At 39.2% G+C, this 6,547-nt stretch overlaps 1 non-coding gene across 1 annotated transcript; it reads right to left on the bottom strand.

The window, feature by feature from the left end:
• Nucleotides 1–676: 676 nt before the first annotated feature.
• LOC130983547 (small nucleolar RNA R71) lies at nt 677–785 on the bottom strand. Its single transcript, XR_009087532.1, has one exon. It is a non-coding gene; the product is annotated as a small nucleolar RNA R71 (small nucleolar RNA).
• Between the last annotated feature and the right edge of the window lie 5,762 nt (nt 786–6,547).

Here is a 6,547-nt window from a genome sequence, read left to right on the forward strand (position 1 = left end):
TCCCTTTTATTCAAATTCTTTTTCTCTTCTTCTATCATTATTCTTCTTTCTTCTTCATATCTCACAAGAAATTCTCTATACTGTGACATAGAGACTTCTTTTCTTCTTCTTTCTTTGCTTTCTTTTCTTGTTTATAAGCAGGAACAGAGATAAAGAACCTCTCTTTAATCTTGATCCTGAACCTGAGAGGACCTTAAAGAAGCGTTTGCAACAAGCTAAAGCACAACACTCTAAAGAAAATCTCACAAAGATTTTTGAACAAGACGCTGAAAGCATGGCAGCCGAGCCTAACAATGGAGGAGATGCAAGAAAGGTTCTTGGTGACTAAACCATACCAACTTCTGATTTCTATGGAAGAAGTATCTCCATACCTGCCATTAGAGCAAATAACTTTTAGCTTAAGCCCTAGTTAGTCTCTCTTATGCAACAAAATTGCAAGTTCCATGGACTTCCACTGGAAGATCCACATCAATTCTTATCTGAATTCTTGCAAATCGATGACACTATTAAGATCAATGGAGTGGATCCTGAGGTCTACAGACTTATGCTCTTTCCATTTGCGGTTAGAGACAGAGTTAGGATATGGTTGGACTCTCAACCTAAAGAAAGCCTAGACTCTTGGGAAAAATTGGTCAATACTTTCTTGGCCAAGTTCTTTCCACCTCAGAAGATGAGCAAAGTTAGAGTGGAATTTCAAACCTTCAGACAAAAAGAAGGTGAATCCCTCTATGATGCCTGGGAAAGATACAAGCAACTGATCAGGAGATGTCCGCATGACATGCTATCATAATGGTCTATCCTAGGTATATTCTATGATGGTTTGTCTGAGATGTCTAAAATATCATTGGACAACTCTACAGGTGGATCGCTCCACTTGAAGAAAATGCCTGAAGAGGCAAAAGAACTTATTAAGATGGTTACAAACAACCAATTCATGTACACCTCTAAGAGAAACCCTGTGAACAATGGGGCAGCTCAGAAGAAAGGAGTTCTTGAAGTAGACACTCTGAATGCCATATTGACTCAGAACAAGATCTTGACCCAACAGGTCAATATGATCTCTCAGCATTTGACTGGAATGTAAACTGCAACTGGCAGCACCCAAGAAGCTTCCTCTGAAGTAGAAGCTTATGATCATGAGCAACCCATGATGGAGGAAGTGAATTACATGGGAGAACCCTATGGAAACACCTACAATCCATCATAGTGGAATCATCCTAACCTTTCATGAAAGGATCAACAAAAGCCTCAGCAAGGCTTCAATAATAATCAAGGTGGAAGAACCCAAAATAGGTTCAACAACAGGACACCATTCCCATCTTCTTAGGAACATATGAAGACTCCTAGGCGGAGCCTTTCTGACTTAGTCACTATAGTCTCCAATCTCTCTAAGACCACTGCTAGTTATATAACTGAAACAATATCTTCCATCAGAAATTTGGTGGTACAAGTTGGTCAACTGAGCAAGAGAATCCCTGATAGTCTTCCTAACACTCTTCCTAGTAACATTGATGTAAACCCAAGAAAAAGAGTGCAAGGTCATCACTATTGAAGCTAAGGTCGAATCTGAAGGGAGTAATATGGCGTTGAACGCTAATGATGAGATCCCTAATGGGCGTTCAACGCCCAATGATATGCCATTCTTGGCATTAAACGCCAGTAAGGAAGTCCTTACTTGGCATTTAATGCCTAATGCTACACCTTTAAAGGCGTTGAACGCTAGTAAAGAAGACCTTACTAGGCGTTCAACACCCAAACTGGCACAAGAGTTAGCGTTGAACGCCAGTAAGGAGGTGGGTGTTCAACGCTTAAATTGGCAGAAAACCTGGCATTTAACACTAGTGAAGATGTACCCACTACGCGTTCAATACCCAAAAAGCCACGAGAGATGGAGTTGAACACCAGTAAGGGTATTCCTACTGAGTATTCAACACCCACTAATGAAGTCCCTATCCAAGAATTAAAGGAAGCCAAAGCTCATGTAGAGACCATAGAGGTCCCCTTGCATCCACTCTTGCAATGCATGAGTTCTGATGAATACTCATCCTCTGATGAGAATGAGAAAACTAGGGAAGAGCAAGTTGCTCGGTACCTAGGAGCTCTCACGAAGCTAAAGGCCAAGTTATTTGGAGTAAAGACATTGAAGGAAGATCCTCCAGTGCTTACCAAAGAACTCAACGCTTTGGTTAAGCAGAAGCTACCTCAAAAGCTTCCGGATCCCAAATGCTTCTTAATTCCTTGCACCATAGGCACCATGACCTTTGAGAAGGCTCTGTGTGACCTAGGGTCAAGTATAAACCTCGTGCCACTCTCTGTGATGGAGAAGTTGTAAATCTTTGAGGTACAAGTTGCAAATATCTCACTAGAGATGGCAGACAAGTCAATGAAAAGTGCATATGGCCTAGTAGAGGATGTCTTGGTGAAGGTTGAAGACCTTTACATCCCTGCAAACTTCATAATCTTAGATATTGGAGAAGATGAGGATGAGTCTATTATCTTTGGAAGACCTTTCCTAGCCACTACCAATGTTATCATTGATGTAGCAAAGGGAGAACTGATTTTACAACTAAGGAAGAAGCACATCTTGTTCAAGATGCCTCACCCCAACTCTCCCTATGAGAAAAGAGAGATAACTGTGCAACACTTAGTGTTCCAACCATCTCTTTCAGTGCAGAGCTTTACTAAGTCCCCAAACACCAATTCTAAGTTTGGTGTTGGGCAGCCATCAACAAGCACTAAGAACAAAGGTACTAAGAAGAAAGTACTTAAAGGTTGGAGGGACAAAAAGATCCCCACTAAAGGCCTCTCACCTGGCATGAGAGTTGTCTTCACCCAGAAACCAGTCATACCACATACAGTGAGTCATATCTTGTCTCTAGAGCATGTGGAGCTCATCCATGAAAAGATAGGAAGAAAGTTCACTGTAAGGGGCAAAAAATTTTGAGCCCATATCAATCTCCATAATCAGCTAACCGTCAAGCTAGTGACGTTAAAGAAGCACTTGTTGGGAGGTGATGGGTGAAAAATGATTCCACACAAACTCACCGGCAAGTGTACGGGGTCGCATCAAGTAATAATAACTCACAAGAGTGAGGTCGATCCCACAGGGATTGATGGATTGAGCAATTTTAGCTAGGTGATGAATTTAGTTAAGCAAATATTTGATGATTTGAGTGCTTTTGATCAACAGAAGTGAAATTGCAAGAATACTAAAGTGCAGAATGTACATTGGCTGAAAACTAAAGTGCAGAAGAAGTAAAATTGCAGAAACTTAAGGTGCAAGAAAGTAAAAGAGCTGAAACTTAAATTGCAAGAAATATAAATGACTGAAACTTAAAGTGCAAGAAATGTAAATTGCTGAATCTAAATTGCCAGGAAATGTAAATTTGCTTGAAGAATTAAAGGGATTTGGGTATTGGGATTCATAATTTAACTAGAAAATGTAAGTTGAAGTAAATTAGAGAACTAAGAGATGGAGAGATTCAGCTCAGTAGCAAAACAGAAATGAAAAATTGCTTGAAGGAACAAACAGCAAGAAAACTCAGCTTAATTATGAAATTCTAAAAGAGAAATTGAAGATCGAAGAAGAGCAATGAGATCAGAAAGCAGATCTAGATCTCAATCACTCCCTTGACCAAACAGAAAAGAAATTACAGAAGAAATGAAAATGAAAACAGTAGAGAAGATCATGATCCAATTCTCCAATTCTTAGAAATAAATGAAAGGAAAGCAAATATGATCCTCAGATCAAAAAATTCAATGGATTTCTTCAATTTGAATTCAAAAACCCAAAACAAAAAGTAGAAGTTTCAGAAGAAAGAAAATGAAAATAGAAAGCAAACTAGATCTAATCCCAATTCCAAAATTCAAAACAAATGAAAATTAAAAGTGAAAAACTAAAATGAGATAAAGGTCCTTCTCAAATCAAACTAATTCCTATTTATACACTTTCTATTTTGGTCTTTAAGACGTGGAATGGGCTTTTCAAATTGGTGAAGAAGTGGATCCAAGATGGCATTTGATTGCGTGGGTCAGGAGGCACTTGTTTGAAAAATGGGTTGGGGCATGCTCCAGTAGAGCGCTCCGTTGCATGAGTGAATGTTGCGTTCACTATCCTTGGCACCTCGTCCGTGTCATGGCATCACTAGCGCTCACAAAGTGAACGCTGCGCTCGAAACATGAGCGCTACTACTTTTGTCTTGGTGCGTGCCTTGTTTGCCTTAGCGTTACTTCATTTGAGCGCTGCGCTTCCTTGATTGAGCGCTACGCTCTTTGGTGCATGCTCCCTTTTCGAACCTTGGCCAGCGCATATTTGGTGAATTTTGATGCGCGCTCCCTTTAGTGCGTTGGTTCCCTCTTCGAGCGCGATAAAGTTCACAAGGGTGAACTTGGCGTTCAAACTTTTGAACGCTACTTCTTGGCATGTCTTGGTGCGCGAGTTTCGTTCCTTGGTGAAAGGCACGAAGAAGTTCACAAAAGTGAACGCTAAGTTCACTACTTCAAACGCTAGCCTTGTGTTGCCTTTGATGCGCATTGTTCCCTTGCTTCCATAAGCCGAAAACGTTCATTGTTTTGAACTCTACGTTCAATTTATCGAACTAGGCTTCTTGTTGTGCTGTCTTGATGCGCGCCCAGTGCTTCAGCGTTCACTCCTTTGCACGCCACGCTCCCTTGGTTGGGCGCTAGTCTTGTCCTCCCTAGCTTAGCGTTGCCTTAATGAATCGCCACGCTTTGGTAATGCAACGCTTTTCCGGTTCTTTCTTTTCTTCATCATTTCTTCACCTACAAGCAACCAAACAACTAATCAAAGCTCCACCAAAATCACTAGATCTTTGCATCATTTATAAAATCAATTAATTCTAGCATAAAAGCTATGATTTTGTGTAAAATAAATGATGTTTGGTTGATTCAAAATAATCATGAGAATCCACTCCAATTACTTACTTATTGTGCAAGAAAGTGCATAAAACCTAATTAAACTAATGAAAAATGCTTGTAAAACTAGCATAAGATGACTTGTGATCACAACACCAAACTTAAAACTTGCTTGTTCCCAAGCAAGCACTAAACATGAGAAGAAATGAAATGAAATAGAGAAGCATATATGTCCTTATTTAGCAGGTAATTGAATTTGATTCATGGGGTTTTATGTAAACAAGATGCAGCTCACTTATTCTTTGCTGATAGATAAGAAATGTCCTTTTTAGGATTCACTAGAGTTGCTACTATATTACCTTGCTCTTTTATTGATCCCTGTTAGCTTTTTCTTTCTTTCTTTTGCTTAGAAAGTTTATTACTCAATGATAGCTTAGTGTCATGTGTTATAGTAACCTTTGGTTCAATCTTTCTCAACACTTCTTCACTACAGACACTTGGCTCACAAATCTTCTTAGGAACATTGATGCCCAACACACCTCTTTGGGTTACTAAATGCTTTGTAGCTAGGTTGCTCTTGATAATGGACTTTCGGTTGGTAATCCCGGATTATTTAATCCAAGTTACCAAGTTTTAAAAGACTTCTTAGAACCTAATTGTCCAAGCATATCCTAGTACACGAAGCACCACAGGCATATGTCCTAAGGTCCAAGCTATTGGTGTCTAGCCTTATTATTTATTTCATTGCCAATTCTTGGCTTTTCTTTTCTTTTCTTTCTTACTTTTCTTCATTTTTCAGGGATGTTCATTAATGACAGGTTTTATAGCAACAACTAAGTTCACACTACAAAGAACACTCTATTATACAACTTTTATTATTGAGCTTGTCATCAAATCAAGCAATTACGACCACTAAACTTCATTCTAATTCCTACCACATTGGACAATCACTTTCTATTCCAAAACATTTTCTCTTATTGATGCAAATGGGAAACAAGACATGATTTTAAGCATGTGAAAATAAAGACAAGCATTATGCAGATCCTAATAAGAAATCTACTAAAACATGAAAGTGCAGAACATACAATATTTAGAGGCATATCATGTTTCAGATATGCATCATCCTTATTTAACTAAAAACATGAAAGAAACTCCACCACCTCTAGTTATTATGCTCTTATCCCTTGCTGGATTCTCCCTTCTTTTTCCTCTTCTTGTGTGCTTCTTGGGGTTCTTCAACAAGGCACCTACGATCCCAAATGTGGTCTACTTGACCCGAGAGTCCAGCCTCCTCCAATCCTCGTTGCATGTGTGCTATATTTTTGTTGGCTTTTGCTCTCTGATGGTCTATCAACTCTTGGCATTGCTCAAATGGCTTGATCTGTTGGTTCAATATTGGCATGCTATGGACTACATAGTCCAACTTTGCTTGAGTTTCTATATCACACTCCATTTTGTCCAAGTTTCTATGCTCTCCAACAGTATGATATATATTCTTCCATTGATAGAGATTTTGAGTGTACTCCCCATACTTGGCTTGGTGTAAGGACAATCTATTAAATGATTCTTGAAAGTTTGTGGATTGTTCCCTTTGCCCCTCCAATATTCTTGCTTGAAACTTTCTTTGTTGCTCCAACCTCTTGAGTTGGAAGCTTTCTTGCTTCTCCATCAT

Source organism: Arachis stenosperma, chromosome 5, assembly GCF_014773155.1.
Source record: "Arachis stenosperma cultivar V10309 chromosome 5, arast.V10309.gnm1.PFL2, whole genome shotgun sequence".
NCBI lineage: Eukaryota > Viridiplantae > Streptophyta > Magnoliopsida > Fabales > Fabaceae > Arachis > Arachis stenosperma.